This window comes from Narcine bancroftii, chromosome 4, assembly GCF_036971445.1.
Source record: "Narcine bancroftii isolate sNarBan1 chromosome 4, sNarBan1.hap1, whole genome shotgun sequence".
Taxonomy (NCBI): Eukaryota; Metazoa; Chordata; class Chondrichthyes; order Torpediniformes; family Narcinidae; genus Narcine; species Narcine bancroftii.
This window is the reverse complement of record NC_091472.1, coordinates 114,177,889-114,197,905: the sequence shown is the minus strand read 5'-3', so window position 1 is coordinate 114,197,905 and position 20,017 is coordinate 114,177,889. Positions and strand designations below refer to the sequence as shown.

Sequence of the window (20,017 nt, the reverse complement as noted above, 5' to 3'; positions counted from 1 at the left end):
GACCACATGAACTTTAGTAAGGCCTTTGACAAGCTCACACATGGGAGGTTGGTTCAGACATTAGGTATCCATGGAGGGGTTGTAAACAGGATTTGAAATTGGCTGAATGGGAGAAGACAGAGAGTGGTAGTGAATGATTGTTTCTAAGACATAATTTCCTGTAAGTGGCGTCACAGGTAGACAGGGTTGTAAATAAAGCTTTTGACATCTTGGCCTTCATAAATCAAAGTATAGGAGTTGGGAAGTTATGTAAGACTTTGATGAGGCCAAATGTAGAATATTTTGCGCAATTCTTGTCACCAAATTACAGGAAGGATATCAGTAAGATTGAAAGAGTGCAGAGAAGACTTACTAGGATGTTGCCGGGTCTTCAGGAATTGAGTTACAGGAAAATATTAAACAGGTTAGTTTTTTATTCCTTGGAGCATAGAAGAATGAAAGGAGATTTGATAGAGGTTTGCAAAATTATGAGAGGTATAGACAGAATAAATGTGAATAGGCTCTTTCCACTCAGATTAGGAGATAAATATGAGAGGACATGGCTTTAGGGAGAAAGGGAAAATGTTTAGGGAGAACATTATGGGGAACTTCTTCACTCAGAGAGTGGTGAGAACGTGGAATAAGCTGCCATCTGACGTGGTAAATGTGGGCTCACTCTTAAGTTTTAAGAATAAATTGGATAGACACATAGATAGGAGAGGTCTGGAGGGTTATGGACTGGGTGCAGGTCAATGGGACTAGCGGAATAATATTTCTTCACAGGCTAGAAGGGCTGAATGGCCTGTTTTCTGTGCTATAGTGTTTGAATGACAAATTGTGATTTGAGAGTTGCTCACAAATAGTTGCCTCCTTCCTTCACCCTTAGCCTCTTGATTTCTGTAGACAATTGATGGGTTGTATATTCCTTAGGGAGAGGTAAATAAGAGTATATTTGGCCAAACTACACATTATTCGCAATAAAAATATATACAAAGGAAAAAGTTCCAATTCCTTTTATATTATTTGTCATATTGCTACATACTTTTCTTTTCTGTCCATAGTCTTAACCAATCATTATGCAATATCACATCATTGCCACTAACGTGCCACCCTGGGGTTGCTCCTACTTCAGTTGTTCGAGCATTTCCCTATCAGTCTCTGTCTCTTAATGTCCAGTAGCAGAATGACACTGGACCAACCATTTTCAACCTTTCTCAGCTATGGCCCCCTGAGGACCCTGTTCAAACTTTATGGGCTCCCTTCCCCGTTAGGCAGTTAAGTCTTGGTTTCTTCTATACTTCTCTCCTACCAATTTCATAAAAAAATAAACAAAATTGATGTTACATGAGGAGAGTCAGGGATTGGACAGTGTACAAGGTCTCTGCTGACAATCTGAATGAATTAACCAAGACGGTCACACACTTTATCAGAACAGCTATGGAGAGGGTGTCCCCACTAAATCATTCAGGGTTTTCCCCGACCAGAAGCCCTGAATAAACAATGAAATGTGGAACCTGCTGAGAGCCAGATTGCAGACATTTAAATCTGGAGATCCAGACTAGTACAGAAGGAACACATATGACCTATGGGAAGCTATCTCCCAAGTGAAGAGAAGACTCTGGATGAAAATGAAAACATCAAGGGACACCCAACAGCTATGGCAGGGCCTAAATGCTATAAATTGTTACAAAACCAAATCTGGTAAAGTAGCAGATGGCAAAGCTTCTCTCCCAGAGGAACTCGATGCCCTCTACGCCCGATTTTATGACAGTGACAGAAAAGAACCTCACCTCCACACCCCCACATCCCCTGATGATCCCATCCTATCTGTATCGGAGTATGATGTGCCTACTGCCTGCAGGGGAGTGAATCTGAGGAAAGTATCCAGCCCAGATGGAGTACCTTGACAAGTATTAAAGATCTGTGCTGACTAACATGCAAGGTATTCATGGATATCTACAATAGCTCACTCCAGCATGGCATTGTAAAGTTTAAAACCTTGTGTTTTTGATTTTTGTTCATTTTATGACTATCCCTTTAAGGATAAATTGTTTCTGTCATGTTACAATTACTATGAGGTCATATTTCGTAATATCCATACAGACTCGGAGCTTGTTCTTTTCTTCAGAAAACCATGGAGATGGGAGCTTTCAAAATACTTTTCTTTGAATGTCGTCTTATCAACTTATTAGCTTTAATCATTTCTTATTTTGTTATGTCTTTAAATATAACCAAATGCTTTGTGTATACATCGTTATGAAAATCAATGCAAAATTATGCAAAATCAACTAAAGGCTACATAAAGCTGAAAAAATTAAGTGTGGTTTATTGGAGTGATAAGACTGTAATTCAGAATATCGAAGAAGATGATATGTTTCGAAATTAGGAAATACGAGAGATTGGAAAGTGTCATCTACACCCACCTGTTTCAAACAGGGATCAATCATACCAGTACCCAATAATAGTGTAGTACCCTGCCTTAATGACTATCGACCAGTAGCACTTACATCAACAGTGGTCAAGTGTTTGAAAAGGCTGGCGATGAAGCAGATCAGCTCCTGTCTGAATGGTGACATGGATCCATTCCAGTTCACCTATCTGAGAGAAACGTCTTTGGCAGATGCCATCTCACTGGCTCTACACAAAGCCCTGGTACACCTGGATAGCAAAGATGCATACATTAGGATGCTCTTTATCGACTACAGTTCAGCATTTAACACAATCATCCCCTCAAACAATGGTGGCACTGCCGGAGCCACTGTAGCCGCAGCGGTGCCGGTCCCGCAGGGAGCAGAGATGCAATGCTCCCACAGGATCCAGCCACCCAAATGACTGCCATCAACTATGCACAGGCTTTGAACAGCCCGTTGGGGGAGCAAACTGGTTTTAATAGAAATACCGTGACCATGGGTCTGCACCCAAGATGGCGGCACCTATTAATTGGCAGCAGCCACGAGGGGTTACAGACTCTGGGGAAGCAGAGGACTGGAGCAGGGCATCAGAGGACAACATGATCATGCAATGTCTGAGAAGGAGAATGGGAGGAAACAACCTAGAGGGACGTTGATCACGGCAGCAGACCAGTGAGGGGGCTCTGTAGCTGAGGGACCAATGCAAGCGGTGGGCTGCTGGCGACTCGAGGTGAGGAACCCGTGGGCTGCTGGAGACTGCTGTAGGGAGACTCGCTCTGGGCTGCGGAGACTGGTTTGAACTGGCTGGAGGCGCACCAGGTATCGGAACCGAGATACGAAGAGGTTCCAAGGGCGTAGAAAGTTTCCTGACTGTATCGGAGGTTTAGATCTGAAGCACGGGTTGCCAATGGTTTGGACTGGATTCTGTGTGGCTGTGGGGGCCACAGAAGTGCTGGAGGCGAATCTACGGACACTCGGTGAACCTGAGGGGACTCTCTTTCGCTTCTCTCTCTCAGCCTAAGTCTGACCGTACAGCTGCAAGAGGCACTTTGGGAATTCCTGCCTGAGGCGAATCTGTCTGCCTTACAGCAGGCAAAAATAAATTTCATGAAATACGACACTTTATTACTCTGATAATAAACTGAATCTTGAAAACTGATCAGCAAACTCCAAGACCTGGGAGTTAACACCCCACTGTGTAATTGGATCATGGATTTCCTCACCTCCAGATCACAATCAGTGAAGAGTGGCAGGAACTTCTCCTCCACAATCTCCATCAGTACCAGAGCCCCACAGCGCTGCATTCTCAGCCCCCTACTCTACTCACTTTATACCTACAACTGTGTAGCTCAGTATAACACTAACAACGTCTACAAATTTGCTGACGATACCAGGAGATGAGTTAGCATACAGGATGGAAATTGAAAACTTGGCTGAATGATGCACCAACAACAACCTTTCACTTAACGTCACCAAAACAAAGGAGCTGATTGTTGACTTCAGGAATGGAAAGCCAGAAGTATATAATCAAGTGATCATTGGGGAAAATCAGAGGTGGAGAGGGTGAGCAAATTTAAGTTCTTGGGAGTCACTATCTCGGAGGATCTTTCCTGGACCCAACATACCGATAGCATCATGAAGAAAGCACATCAGCACCTCTGCTTCCGCAGAAGTTTGCGGACATTTGGTATGACACCAGAAACTGACAAATTTCTACAGAGATGTGGTGGAAAGTGTGTCTAATATGGGAACACCAATAAGTCTGAATGTAAAGCCCTCCAAAAGGTAGTGGACGCAGCCCAGGACATCACAGGACAAACCCTCCCAACCATTGAGAACATCTACAGGGTACGCTGCAGTTGGAGAGCAGCAGCAATCATTTAGGATCCATGCCAGCCAGCACACGCTCTGTTCTCACTGCTGCCATCAGGAAAGAGGTATAGAAGTCACAATACTCGCACCACCATATTCATAGACAGCTGCTACCCCTCCACTATCAGACTCCTCAATGGCAAAGTCAATCAGAGACTCACTTAAGGACTCTTACTTGTGCACTTTATTGATTGTCTTTGTTCTCAGTGCATTGCACAGTCAAATTGTTTACATTTGTTATCTGTTTACAGTTCTTTTATTTGTTTATACATTATGCTGTGTACAGTTTATTTTTGGACAAACAATTAGTGGTAGTTCTGCTGTGCCCGCAGGAAAAAGGAATCTCAGGGTTGTATGTGATGTCATGTATGTTATCGGACAATAAATCTGAAAACTAGGCTTTTACTTCAACAGGCTGCAGCCCCCAGGAGGATGTATGCCACACCCTCCCCCCCACCCCTTGAGAATGGCTGTCTTAGCTCCTCACAGAGCTCTTGCAATGACTGAACCAAGCCTTAGTGCAGCCTTCAGCACATACTTCTGCAGGCTGAAACGTGCCAATCAGTAGCATTCCCTCACTGACATCTCCCTGTGCTGGAAGACCAGCATGTTTTGGGCAGACCAAAGGTTGCTTTCACTGAGTTGATGATCTTCCAGCAGTGCTAGATGTCTGCTTCTGCATGTGTCCCCAGGAACAGCCTCCTCCCCATCACTGATGTCTTGAGGGAAATAATATTACTTGAGCTCTAAAATGGCAGAGCTGCTGTCAAACCATTGATGAACACTGACTGACATCACAATTTCATCATCTCATACTCTTCTGAGTCACAGCCTAATCGTCATATTGCACATAAACAGGCACTTCGGCCCACCACCTTCATGACCACCCTTATTCTCAATCCTACTAATCCCATTTAATCACATTAGAACCATAATCATTCTATGCCTTTTCCCATTCGTGGATGTCTAACTGCCCCTTAAATATAGAACAGTATGGAAATCCATGATTTCATTGGAGAGAATGGTGGTAATCCTTCTTTGGTGCAAATTAAGTAAGATATACAAAGTTTAAATACCTGTACTGAGAATATGAATAAAAGAACAGAAAATGCTGGCAACAATCAGCAGGTACCCATCTAGAGAACATGTATATTGCAATGACTATTGAAAGAACTTAACATATAAAATAAGGAAAAGTACAAGAAATTGACAAAACATTTTTTTAAAACTGCAGATGCTTAAAATCTGGTCTTCACTTTTCACACCATTAGCCTCTGTATTCAACAGCTAATCCTTTGTCATTTTTGCCACCATCAGACATTTCAGTATTTAAAGAATCATCTCTTCATACCTTCTTGATTTTGCTCTTCCACCTCAACCAACCATTTCTTCTCCTGGGTCTTGCCCAAGCAATCATAGGAGATGCACCTTTCAACTCTTCACATTTCATCAACCGGAGAAGCAAACAGCTCTTTTATAAGTAGTAATGACTCACTTGAATTTGCTCTACTCTAATTTGTACTGCATTTGATGCTCATAGCATTGCCTCCTTCTACAGTGACTGTGGCTTCCTGCAGTTTTAGAATGAGGCTCAACATAATTGCTGACAAGTGGTGACACGAGTGGCAGGTGCCTGGAATGTTGGAGGAGGCTCGCTTAGTTCATGCTCTCCTTCTCAAACTTCCCATGTTAACTTCCCAGTGACAGAGAATGAGAGGTGTCTAAATAGAAGTGATCATGAGAAACATTGACAGGGTGGACAGCATGCATCTTTATCTGAAGGCAGTGAAGGACAATATCAGGGGGACATCCGAGTGGAGGAAAGTTTAGGAGAGATGGCAAAGGTACTATTTTTCTTTACACACAGAGACTGGTAGATTCATGGAGTGGTGGTGGAGGCTGATACAATGAAGACTCAGAGATGGGCGCATAGATGCAAGAAAAATGGAGCATCCTGGGCTGTGAGAGAGGACAAGGTTAGATTAATGTGGACTGAAACAAGAAAGACTGCAGATGCTGTGAATGTAGTAAATACATAAAATTGCTGGAGAAACTCAGCAGATCCCACAGCATTCAAAAGAAGCAAAGATATATCTGTATAACCAACGTTTTGGGCCTGAGCCCTTCATCAAGCTATGAACAAAAAGGAGGCAGGTGCTTAAACAAAAAGGGGGAGGAAGGAAGAAGGGGCAGGAGCACAGGACAACAGCCAAGAGGCCATAGCAGAGGATAGGATAGGAGAGCAGCAGACAGAAGGTGAAAATGGATCTGAGGAGAGGGGTAGTTCTGTTAATGCAGAGCTGGAAGAAAGAAAAGAGACAGATAGGGAAAGAGATAGAGACAAGAAGAAGGAGAGATGGATGAAAGGAGGGGGAGGAGTGGGCTAATGGAAACCAGAGAAGTCAATATACATACCTTCAGGTTGGAGGGGTGCCTAGATGGAATACAAAGAGTTGTTCCTCCGATTTGCAGGTGGTCTCAGCAGGGGAATGCATGGGACTATAGACTGTCATGTTGGCGTGGGAATGAGGCATGGAATTGAAATGGGTCACCACTGGGAGATCCCCGCTATTACAGCGGACAAAGACAAGGTGTACTTCACTTGGAAGGACTGTTTAGGGCCCCAAATGGTGCTGAAGGAGAAGGTGTGAGTGCATGTATTAATTTCTGTGGTTACAGAAGTAGGTACCAAGGGTGGTAGGTGGGAAGGGATGAGTGAACGAAGGTGCCACAGATTGAGCATTTCTGTGGAAGCTGGGAAGGGAAGGAGAGGGGAAGATATGTGGAATCTTATGATAAATGGCAGAAATTACAGAGGATGATGTGTTGGATGCAGAGGTTGGATGGTGAGGCCAAGGGAATTCCTGTCCTTGTAGCACCTGGGGAAGAGGGGAGTAGGGCAGATGCATGAAAAATGGAGGATATGCAGTGAGAGCCAAGTTGATGATAATGGTGGGGAAGGCACATATTTTAAACAAGGAGGACAATATGCATGATCTAGAATGGAAGACTTCATCTTGGGAACAGATCCTAGAGATGGAGGAATTGCGAGAAAGGAGTAGAATCCTTACAGGGGACAGGGTGCAAAGAGGCATAGTCGAGGTAAATGTGGGAGTTGAACACAGACCAGCCGTCATCGAGGGATCAGGAGTTGAAAGGGTAAAAAACTTCAAATTCCTGGGTGTCAACATCTCTCAAGATCTAACTTGGGGCCATCATGTCGAAGTAATTATGAAGAAAGCTCGCCAACGACTATACTTGGTTAGGAGATTTGCTATTTCACCAAAGACTCTTGCAAATTTTTAATGGGTGTATCATGGAAAGAATTCTGACTGGTTGCAACACTGTCTGGTATGAAGGTGCCAATGCATAGGACTGAGAAAGGCTACAGAGAGTTGTGAACCTGGCTAGCGCCATCATGAGCATCAGTCTTCACTCCATTGAGTACATCAACAAGAGGCAGTGCCTTAAGAAATTAGAATCTATCATCCCTTCACCATCCAGGCCATTCCCTCTTCTCACTGCTACCATCAGGAAAGAAGTACAGGAGCCTCAAGATGTACACCAAATAGTACAAAAACAGTTTCTTCCTCTCCATCATCAGATTTTCTGAATGGACAATGAATCACAGACACAACCTCACTTTTTAATCTACTTTTGCATTAATTTATTTATTGTTAAAAATGTAATTTATAGCAAGTTTTGCACCTGTAATGTTGCCACTAAACCACGAATTTCGTGACAATAAATTCTGATTTTAATTTTATGTAAAACATCTGTTGTGAGTTTGTCTCCTGCAATGGAAACAGAGAGAGATCAAGAAAGGGGAGAGTGGACAAAGTGTATTTGATGTCAAGGTGGAAGTTGGCAGAAAAGTAGATGAAGTTGGCAAGCTCATCATGGGTTCATGAAGCAGCACCAATGTAGTCGCCAATAAAGAGTTGAGGAACTTTCCTGTGCAGGCTTGTGTCATGGATTGCTCCACAGCCAACAACAAGGCAGGCATAGCTGGGGCCCACATGGGTACTCATGTCCTACCCCTTGGATTTAGAGAAAGTACAATGTGTCAAAGGAGAAATTGTTGAGATTGAAAACATATTCTGCCAGCCTGAAGAGGGTGGTGGTGGAGGGGGTCTATAGTTGGGTCTGTTGTTGAGGAAAATTTGGAGGGCTTTGAAGCTCTAGGTATGGGGATTGGAGGTGTATAGAGATTGGAAATCCATGGATAAGATGAGACAGTCAAGTTCAGGGAACTGGAAGTCATTGAAGTGATGGAGGGTATGTGAGGTATCATGGATGTAACTTGGGAGAGACTGAACCAGGGGACAATATGGAGTCGAGGTAGGCAGGTACCACTTCAGAGAGGCAGGAGCTTGGGTTGAATGGGACAATTCGGTTTGTGGATCTTGGTTAGGAAGTAGAACTGGAGAGTGTGGAGTTGGAATACAACTAGGTTAGAGGTGGTGAGGCCAGAGTAATGAGGTCAGAGATAATGAGATGGCAGCTTGATGTTTGGTGGGGTAATGTTGAAGAGGTTAGAGGTGATGTCTCAGAGCTGTTGTTGGGCTGAGGTCAGTGCGTCAGATCACAACAGCGCCACCCTTGTCTGTGGATTTGATAGAAAGGTTTGAATTAGTGCAGAGAAAGTGAAGAGCACACCAATCCGAGATGGTGAGTTTAAATAAGTGAGGAGAGTGGTGAAGTCAAGACAGTTGATGTCTTAGTGGAAATTGGCAATACAATGATCCAGAGCTGGCAGAAGGCCAGAATGAGGTGTCCAAGAGGAAGAAGATTTAAGGTGGGAGAAGGGGTTGGCAGTGAAGGGGTGGAGAATCCTGGTAGAAGAACTGGGCACAAAGACATTGGAAGAAGACTTTGGCATCCTGGTGCGCACGGATCTTATTGAGGTGTTGGTGAAGGGGGACAAAGATGAGGATTCTATTGAAGACAGGATGTTCCATCTCAGAGAGGGAAACATTGGAGGGGATCAGTGGAGTGGAGCACGTTGGGGAAATGAGTATGGAATGGATCAAGAGGTGGAAAGTCAGGGGGATCTAAGGGAGGAAGTGGGGGGGTTGGCAGTCAGAGGGGTAGGGGTATTTGGGAGGTTGGGGTGAAGCGTTGGGGAGGTCAGGGGGACATAGAGGATTGCAGAGGTGAAAGGGTGAGGGGAAGTGGAGGTTTGGAGATGTCAGGAAAGGTGGAGGGTTGGGGAAGTCATAGAGGAGCTAGAGGGAGATGAGAGGGCTGGGGAAGTGGGAAGAAAGGGGGAGGTCAAAGATGGGGAAGAACAAGGAGAAATGTTGGGGGGACAGGGAATGGCAAGGAGTAGCAGTAGGGGAGGAGAACAAGCCAATAGGATTGAACAGCAGACGCATCCAAGGTTTCAGCCTTGCAGGGTCTACAATCAATGTGGGAGTCAGAAACGCCTCAGCCTGGAAACCAGAATGCGGGTGGTTGGTAGAGGGGTAAGTGTAGTGATACAACCACTACACTGGCTGCAGTCCTACCACCCTACTGCAGGGGGCAACCAATATACCTGCAGGTAGGCAACCTGGGAGGCTGGCCCCATCTGCTGGCTGTTAATTACAGGCCTGTATAAAGACTCGAGCTGGCCCCTTCAGGGACAGTCAGACATGTGGAGCCAGCAGTATACTGAGATTGATGTGTATGTTAAAGCTAATTAGGACCTGTGTACAGTCTGTGGAGCTGTCTGAGGGCAAAGACCATGTCAGTGGTTCCTCTGTTTGCGCGAAAGCCGCACTGTGATTCTGGGAGAATATTCTCGGCGACACTAGGTATTATTCTATTTAGTAGAATCCTAGCGAAGATTTTGCCTGCAATGGAGAGCAACGTGATTCCCCTGTAGTTTGAGCAGTCTGATTTCTCGCCTTTGTTTTTGTACAGGGTGATGATGGTGGCATCACGAAGATCCTGAGGCAGTTTACCTTGGTCCCAACAAAGCTTGAAAAACTCATGCAGTTTGGCATGCAGAGTTTTGCCGCCAGCCTTCCAGACTTCTGGGGGGATTCCATCCATACCTGCTGCTTTGCCACTTTTCAGTTGTTCGATTGCCTTTTATGTCTCATCCAGGGTGGGAACCTCATTCAGCTCTAGCCTTAGGGGCTGTTGAGGGAGCTGGAGCAGGGCGGAATCTTGGACTGAGCGGTTGGCACTGAAAAGTGATTGGAAGTGTTCTGACCATCGGTTGAGGATGGAGATCTTGTCGCTGAGGAGGACTTTGCCGTCTGAGCTGCGCAGCGGGCTTTGGACTTGGGGTGAGGGGCCGTACACAGCCTTTAGAGCCTCGTAGAAACCCCTGAAGTCCTGAAGAAAAGCTCCAAGAAAAGTGCAGAGAACAAAACAAAGGACTCTACATCACCTTTGTTGACCTCACCAAAGCCTTCGACACCGTGAGCAGGAAAGGGCTTTGGCAAATACTACAGCGCATCGGATGTCCCCCAAAGTTCCTCAACATGATTATCCAACTGCACGAAAACCAACAAGGTCGGGTCAGATACAGCAATGAGCTCTCTGAACCCTTCTCCATTAACAATGGCGTGAAGCAAGGCTGTGTTCTCGCACCAACCCTCTTTTCAATCTTCTTCAGCATGATGCTGAACCAAGCCATGAAAGACCCCAACAATGAAGACGCTGTTTACATCCGGTACCGCACGGATGGCAGTCTCTTCAATCTGAGGTGCCTGCAAGCTCACACCAAGACACAAGAGAAACTTGTCCGTGAACTACTCTTTGCAGACGATGCCGCTTTAGTTGCCCATTCAGAGCCAGCTCTTCAGCGCTTGACGTCCTGCTTTGCGGAAACTGCCAAAATGTTTGGCCTGGAAGTCAGCCTGAAGAAAACTGAGGTCCTCCATCAGCCAGCTCCCCACCATGACTACCAGCCCCCCCACATCTCCATCGAGCACACAAAACTCAAAACGGTCAACCAGTTTACCTATCTCGGCTGCACCATTTCATCAGATGCAAGGATCGACAATGAGATAGACAACAGACTCGCCAAGGCAAATAGCGCCTTTGGAAGACTACACAAAAGAGTCTGGAAAAACAACCAACTGAAAAACCTCACAAAGATAAGCGTATACAGAGCCGTTGTCATACCCACACTCCTGTTCGGCTCCGAATCATGGGTCCTCTACCGGCACCACCTACGGCTCCTAGAACGCTTCCACCAGCGTTGTCTCCGCTCCATCCTCAACATCCATTGGAGCGCTTACATCCCTAACGTCGAAGTACTCGAGATGGCAGAGGTCGACAGCATCGAGTCCACGCTGCTGAAGATCCAGCTGCGCTGGATGGGTCACGTCTCCAGAATGGAGGACCATCGCCTTCCCAAGATCGTGTTATATGGCGAGCTCTCCACTGGCCACCGTGACAGAGGTGCACCAAAGAAAAGGTACAAGGACTGCCTAAAGAAATCTCTTGGTGCCTGCCACATTGACCACCGCCAGTGGGCTGAGAACGCCTCAAACCGTGCATCTTGGCACCTCACAGTTTGGCGGGCAGCAACCTCCTTTGAAGAAGACCGCAGAGCCCACCTCACTGACAAAAGGCAAAGGAGGAAAAACCCAACACCCAACCCCAACCAACCAATTTTCCCCTGCAACCGCTGCAATTGTGTCTGCCTGTCCCGCATCGGACTTGTCAGCCACAAACTAGCCTGCAGCTGACGTAGACTTTTTACCCCCTCCATAAATCTTCGTCCGCGAAGCCAAGCCAAAGAGAAGAGAACAGTCTGTGGACTTTATGTCAGAATTATTTATACAGCAGCGCTCACAGTAAGTACCTGCAATGGCCTGTGGGCAGCTGGGGCCGAAGTGGAGATCCAGGTCGGAAGTTGTTGAGGCGGGAGAATCCAAGTGAATGTAGAACCGGTGGTTGAACGTGTGCATCTGGCAGAGGATGGAGGGTAGGCAAAGTCTGTGACAGGTCATTGCTGGAGAGGCTGAGAGCTGTGGTAGTGAGAGAGTGAGGCACCACTAGTATCTGCACATGGAGGCAAACAAAGGTGGTCTGTAGAATTCAGCGAGAGAATTCAGCGAGTCAAACTGGGAGGCTTAAAAACTGAGCTGGAAGCTATGTGGTACAAAAATGTGGAAGAGGCAAACAGCCAGGAAGGACATGTGGCTGTGGAAGCGAGTATGGAAGAGTACATGGTCGTAGAGTTTGAGAGCAGCTGGTAGTGCAGATGGGGAGGAGTGCGAGAGATTCTCACAGAACTCACTTCGAAGAGAGAACTTCTTCAGGATGGGCATCCCTCAGAGAGATTTGCAGTGGAGCAGTTGAATGGACTGAAACAAGAAAGTCTGCAGACACTGAAAGTAGTATATACACTAAAGTGCTGGAGAGACTCAACAGATCCTGAAGTCTCTATAGGAGGCAAAGATATATAACCTACATTTTGAGCTTGAGATCTTTGCCAAGGTATGAGCAAAAATTGATGTGGAGTAGGCTTTATATATATCGCCACAACACTCTGGAGGGACCAATGCCTGAAGAGGGTGCACAAAATCAGTGAACCGGTGCGGACTCGAAAGGCCAACATGGCCTGTTTCCGCACCGTAAATGGTTATATGGTTATGGTTATATCGTGATCTGAAGGGCTTCTACTGTGCTGTAACATTCTATGTTAATCTATCAACCAGACAACACCATCCATGATTTAAACCCAATGCTGGCATCAGTCTTTCAGAAATATACTTTGTCCCATCCATCCCTCTTGCACATTGTCTACAAACTTGTATCTAACTTCTTATCTCTCTTCTGTGGTTTGACCTGAGATGGAAACTCCAATTCGACAGGTGCTGTCTATCTTGTGACCTGACTTTAAGAAATATTTGCACAACACATTCAGACAGGAGTTGTTATTGTGACAAGAATATAGCCAGTTCTGAGACACCATTCATTCACAGCAGATATGATGAACAAGACATGGTATTCAGATAAAGCAAGCTCCTCAAGGATGGGAGAAGTAGCAAATACGCAAGGGAACATATTAATAGGAGGGGATTTCAACCTGAATTTGGATTCAAATATGGATAAAACTGGGAAAAAAATTAACAGAAAGAACAAAGTAACCAAATTTATAATTAAATCAATGGAAGAAATGCAACTTTTGGATATATGGAGGAAACAACACCCAAAAGAAAAGGAATATTCATATTACTCGGCTAGACATAAAACATACTCAAGAATAGACCTATTTTTGTTATCAGCTCATATGCAAGATAGAGTAAGAAAAACAGAATATAAAGCTAGAATACTATCCTTAATATTGACAGTAAAGCTAGAGGACATCCCTCCAAGAATGTATAGATGGAGATTAAACCCCATGTTACTTAAAAGGCAGGATTTTAGAGAATTTATTGAAAAACAAATAAAAATGTATTTTGAAATAAATACGGAATCAGTGGAAGATAAGTTTATACTATGGAATGCAATGAAAGCATTCATTAGAGGGCAAATAATAAGTTATGTAACCAAGATGAAGAAAGACTATAATCAGGAAACAGAGCAGTTGGAAAGGGAAATAGTAAATATAGAAAAAAAATTAGCAATGAAGGAAGATACAACTAAAAGAAGAGAATTGGCGGATAAAAAAATAAAATATGAAACACTACAAACATATAAGGTGGAGAAGAATATAATGAAGACAAAACAGAAATATTATGAACTGGGTGAAAAAACGCACAAAATCCTAGCATGGCAGCTTAAGACAGAACAAGCTAAGAAAATGGTATTGGCATCAAGGAAAAAAGACAAACAAATTACATATAATCCAAAAGAAATTAAGGAAAACTTTAGAGAATTCTATGAACAATTATACCGAACTGAAAACGAAGGGAAAGAAGGGAAAATAGATGAATTTCTGACTAAAATTGAACTACCAAAACTACAAATAGAGGAACAAAATAAATTAACAGAACCATTTGGAATAGTAGAAATACAAGAGATAATAAAAAAATTACCAAATAATAAGACACCAGGAGAGGATGGATTCCCAATAGAATTCTACAAAACATTTAAAGACTTATTAATTCCGCCCTCCTGAATGTTATCAACCAGATTGATGAAACACAAAGCTTACCAGATTCATGTAAAACAGCAATAATTACAGTAATACTAAAGCAAGGGAAAGATCCACTCTCACCAGCGTCATATAGACCAATATCTTTACTAAACACAGATTATAAGATAATAGCTAAACTATTAGCAAACAGATTAGCAGAGCATGTACCGAAAATGGTAAATTTAGACCAAACTGGATTTATCAAAAAAAGACGCACAACAAGCAATATTTGTAAATTTATTAACTTAATTCATGCAGTAGAAGGAAATAAAGCACCTACAGTAGCAGTTGCTTTAGACGCAGAGAAGGCCTTTGACAGAGTAGAATGGAATTATTTGTTCAAAGTATTGCAAAAATTCATTTTACCAGAGAAGTATATTAATTGGATTAAAGCATTATATAAGGGACCGTTAGCGAAAGTGACAGTAAATGGACATGTATCAAAGCAATTTAACTTAAGCAGGTCAACGCGGCAGGGATGCCCACTATCACCTTTATTGCTTGCGTTAGCTATAGAACCACTAGCAGAATTGATAAGAATAGATAATAATATAAAAGGAATAAAAATAAAAGACAAGGAATATAAAATCAGTCTATTTGCGGATGATGTTATAGTGTACTTAACAGAACCAGAACTATCAATAAAAGAATTATATAAGAAATTGAAGGAATATGGAGAAGTGTCGGGTTACAAGATAAACGTAAATAAAAGTGAAGCAATGCCTATGAATAATGCGGATTTCTCAAAATTTAAGAAGGAATCTCCATTTAGATGGCAAATGCAGGCAATAAGATACCTAGGTGTACAAATAAACAAAAATCTCGGCCAACTATATAAACTCAATTATTATCCATTAATGAAAAAAATTACAGGACGATTTAGAGCATTGCAAAGATTTGCCACTAACACTAATAGGAAGGATAAACTGTATTAAAAAGAACATTTTTCCAAGGATATTATACTTATTTCAGGCATTGCCAATACAGCTGACAGAAAAATTTTTCAAGGAGTTGAAGAAAATAATAAGGAAATTTTTATGGAGAGGGGGGAAACCGAGGATAGCACTAGATAAATTAACAGAATGGTATAAACAAGGAGGCTTACAACTGCCAAACTTTAAAAATTATTATAGAGCCGCACAATTAAGATACCTATCAGATTTTTATCAAACAAGGGAAAAACCAGACTGGACGAGATTAGAATTAGATAAAATTGGGGAAAAGATACCTGAACACATATTATATAAATGGGATGAAAAATTGGTACAACATAGAAGTTCTCCAGTATTACATCATCTCCTCAATGTTTGGAAGAAGATTCATATAGAAAGAAATGAAACAAATTATCAATTACCAAAACTAATAATGACGCAAAACAAGTTACTCCCTTTTACAATAGATAACCTTTCCTTTAGAGAATGGGAAAAAAAAAGGGATTAAAAGAATAGAAAATTGTTTTTCAGGAAATAGATTCTTATCCTTTGAACAAATGAAAGATAAGTACAATATAACTCAAGATACAGCACTGGCATATTACCAATTGAGATCCTACTTGAAGGATAAATTATGAAGCAGTTTGAGTTTGCCAGAGGCAAGTAACCTTGAATATGTGATTACAGATACAATGATAATCAAAAGATTTATAACAAATATGTATATTAAACTGCAAGAAAAGGAGAATGAGGAAACAAATGGTAAAACTAAACAAAAATGGGAACAAGATTTAAATATAAAGATAAAAAAGGAAACATGGGAGAAATTATGTTCTGGAACGATGAGAAATACAATAAATACGAGGCTACGTATGATACAATATAACTGGATACACAGACTATACATTACACCTCAAAAGTTAAATAAATGGGACCCAACAGTATCTGATAGATGTTTTCGATGTAAAAAAGAAATGGGAACAACAATTTATGCAATCTGGACATGTGAGAAAGTAGAAAAATTTTGGGAAGATCTCAATCAGATATTAAATAAAATAACAGAAAACAATATACCAAAGAATCCAGAGATCTTTCTCCTAAGTAACATAAAAAACAAAGAATTTGGAATTGATTTGGAGGATGCACAAAAAAGATTTGTTAAGATAGCTCTAGCCGTAGCAAAAAAATGTATTATGTCAACCTGGAAATTGGAAGATAATTTGAAAATACAACAATGGTATATAGAAATGAATAAATGTATTCCATTAGAAAAAATAACATATAGTTTAAGAAATAATATTGAAATATTCGAACAAATATGGGAGCCTTACATTAAATACAATAGCGAAAACCTACCGGGGACAATCATTACCTAAGTTGATGGAAGGAGAAGGAAAGAAAAGAATGGACTCAGTAGAATTTCTGGTGTATTTTTGTTGAGTGACAACATTGTCTGACTGGTTTAATGTATCCTAGATTGTATACCTTAAATGGATGGGAGGGTGGGGTGGGGGGGGTGGGTTGGGAGGAGGGAGGTGGGGGGGAGAAAATGTCACTGTATATGTGTGAAAAGGAAAAAGTGTGTATCATGGCTAATGTGATTTATGGTGTGAAAAATAAAAAATTTAAAAAAAAGGATGGGAGAAGAAAAATGGCTACATATCAAGGTACTAATATTCCCTGGCAAATGGAGATAAATTGGCAATTCCTCCCACAAAATAGGCTTGAATCTCAAAGTTCTGTGAGTGACTGGGAATGACAGACACATAATTTTACATAATTCATTCTGCTTTTTACATAAAGCTGCTGCAGCTTTAATTATGTGTCCTTTTTGCTATATATTCTTTATAAATTAACTACAAATTAACTTGATGTGTAAATAGACAGATTTTTTTTAAAAATCAGATTACTTCCCGTGGATGGAGCCACATAAACCACCATCCCTCCCTCCCAATTCATTAACTGACATTGGAAATCCTCAGAAGCTTTTGAGATTAAAATAAAGTGTGCAAGCAACTTCACAAAGCTTCTTAGTGACTGTCAAACGCCAACCTGAATCTCACACTTTGCCAAATTTATCAGTCAACATGATGCAAGTTGAAACTCATCCACACATTAAATTTAAAAGTGATAAGAATAGCTATGCATCAGTTTTCTGTCAATCAATAACATCCTATTTTATGGATCAAATACCACTGGAATTTTCAATATAAAGAACATGAATTGCTGAAAATCCTATTTACACATCCCCAGAGATATATTGATTATACTAACCAGCCTTTACCGCCCCCCCCCCAACCTTTCTGCAGTCACACCTTACAAGTTCTCTTAGTTCCACCCTGTCACATATGTTCCATTCAATTACTTGCCCCTGCTTTTCCTTTAATCTTGAACATTTTCCCTAATTCCAAGCATTTGCAATTATGATGAAAGATTATCAATCTGAAATGTTAACACGGTTTTTCTCTCTCTTCAAATACACTGCATGGCCAAAATTCAGGTTTTTATTTTAATTCAGATCTTGAGCATCAAAGCATTTTGCTTTTTGATTTCAAATTCCCACTCCTGAAGAACAGACTCCTTTCAAGAGGGAGAGCTTTGACCTCCAAGGGCTAAGAAAGTATGTGATGTGCATTATGAGGGTGCAGATAGAGTTTATTTCATAAGAATATAGGTAGTCCATGACTTCCGACCTAAGCAAGTTAGGTCCACCTGCATTTACAACCAAAAGTTTAAAAAATACACATCTGCGCAAGTGCAACATAGAGCAATATAGGGCCATGTGCTCAGTCGCCATTCTGTAGGTGCGCTAGAAACATAGCAAGAGGGAAAACATATCCCTTGCTGATAGAGCTGCCAAGAGACCATAACTTTGGAGGTAAAAATGAAAGTCATTAACCACGATGATGAAAGTCAAAAAGTCAGTGATATTGCACGCAGACTACAATTGTTGCATTCCACTGGGTCGATGATTTTAAAGGCTGTAAGAGGATTTGTAAGTTTGAAGAGCACCATTTTAACTAAGCAATGACGAGGGCCCATTCACGAAATGGAGAAGTTAATAATGGTGTGGTTGCAAGACCAGATTCAGAAACACATGCCAATGAATAAGGTCGACTCAGACAAAGGCTAGAAGTCTTTTCAAGGCATTAAAAAAAATGAGAGGGAGAGGAGTATATTGGGAGCTTCACCGCAAATAATAGCTAGCTTAGTAGTTTTTAAAAAAGGTACACCTTGCACAATATACAAGCTTCAAGTGAAGCAGCAAGTGCCGATGGAGGAGCTGCCAAAAAGTTAATTGAAAGTCTGGATGAGTTAATCTGTGATGGCAGTTACCAGCCAAAGCACATTTTCAATATGGACAAAACGGGACTTTTTTATAAGAAGGTTCCGGAACGAATGTACATCTATAAAGAAGCTTGCATGATGCCAAGATTTAAACCGTGATCAAGTGTACTATGTGAATTAACCAACTTGAGTTTTAGAACTCACTCTATCAAATTGTGTGTACCTTGTTTATGTTTTGACTGTGTACGTTAACTACTGGAACTTCAAACTATACTTGTAGTTTCTCCAGTACACAAAAGACACATCCACACCTGCCTCCTAAAGAGAGTTTCCGATCTGTCAGACATAAGTTTGGGGATTTTTCTTCATTATGATGAGAATTCTTCTGTCATCAGCAGTGGAGGCCTCGGCCTACCCAGTCCCTTTGCGATTACTGAGCTCACCAGTACGTTGTTTCTTCTTAATGATGTTCCAAACAGTTTATTTTGGTAATATTCGTATTTGGGCAATGCCTCTTACTGTTTTATTCTTATTTTTCAGCCTCATGATGGCCTCTTTAACTTTCATTGGAGCAACTCTGGCCATCACGTTGAAAAATAGCAACTGCAGACTCCAACGTTGATCAAAAGCTTCAAAGTAAGTCTTGCTCTCTTACACCTGCACCAATGAAGCAATTAAGCATACCTGAGTATTCACAAACACCTGTGAAACCAAATGTCTCAAACATTATGGTGCCCTGAAATGAGAGGATTATGTATAAAATGTCTGTAATTTCTACATGGTCAAACAGAAATGTACATGAATAAAATCTGGAATGTGCACTTTAATTACATGTGAATTCTTTGATGACAAATTTAAAACTGTGCAGCACAGGGGCAAATAAAGGAAAAAAGTGTCTTTATCCCAAACATTAATTTGATCAGAAACAAGAAAAAAAATTATTCAGCCAGAAGGAGGTGAATTTATGGAATTTGTTGCCACAACAGCTGTGGAGGCCGTTATTGGGTAGATTTAAACCAGAGGTCAATAGTTACTTGATTAGTAAGGGCATCAAAGAAGAAATGAGAGAATGAAGGAGAATGGGGTTGAGAGGAAAAATACATCAGTCATGATTGGAATGGTGGAGAAAACTTGATGGGCTTAATGGCCTAATTCTGTTCCTCAGTCTTATGGTCCTACGTGCCACCAAAACAACTCAAACCACATACAGCGAACATAAATGAAAATGTGACATCAGAAAGTGAAACAGGGTTTTAGAGGAGGCAAGAATTACAAGAACTCAGGAGGAGATTGGTGTTTTTGAAACTGTTGTCTATGCTGTAATTAACTGAACTTCAGGTCTAATTATTATATACAGTGTTACCTCCAATAGTATCAGTACGTCTTTGAATTTCAACAAGACAGATTTAGCAGGAAAAATTCAATGAACCCCTGTACATTTTGTA

The 20,017-nt window shown here is 41.7% G+C and overlaps 1 protein-coding gene across 24 annotated transcripts in view; it reads right to left on the bottom strand.

The window, feature by feature from the left end:
• The window catches only part of plcb4a (phospholipase C, beta 4a), a 628,445-nt gene that overhangs the window by 356,336 nt on the left and 252,092 nt on the right, over positions 1–20,017 (bottom strand). Inside the window, exon 5 of one of the 24 annotated variants that reach the window (XM_069932464.1) lies at positions 2,487–2,637. The exons of the other annotated variants lie outside the window; for them this stretch is intronic. The gene's annotated coding sequence lies outside the window, so the exon portion shown is untranslated. The remainder of the gene's footprint in view (positions 1–2,486; positions 2,638–20,017) is intronic. 24 annotated transcript variants of the gene reach the window in all.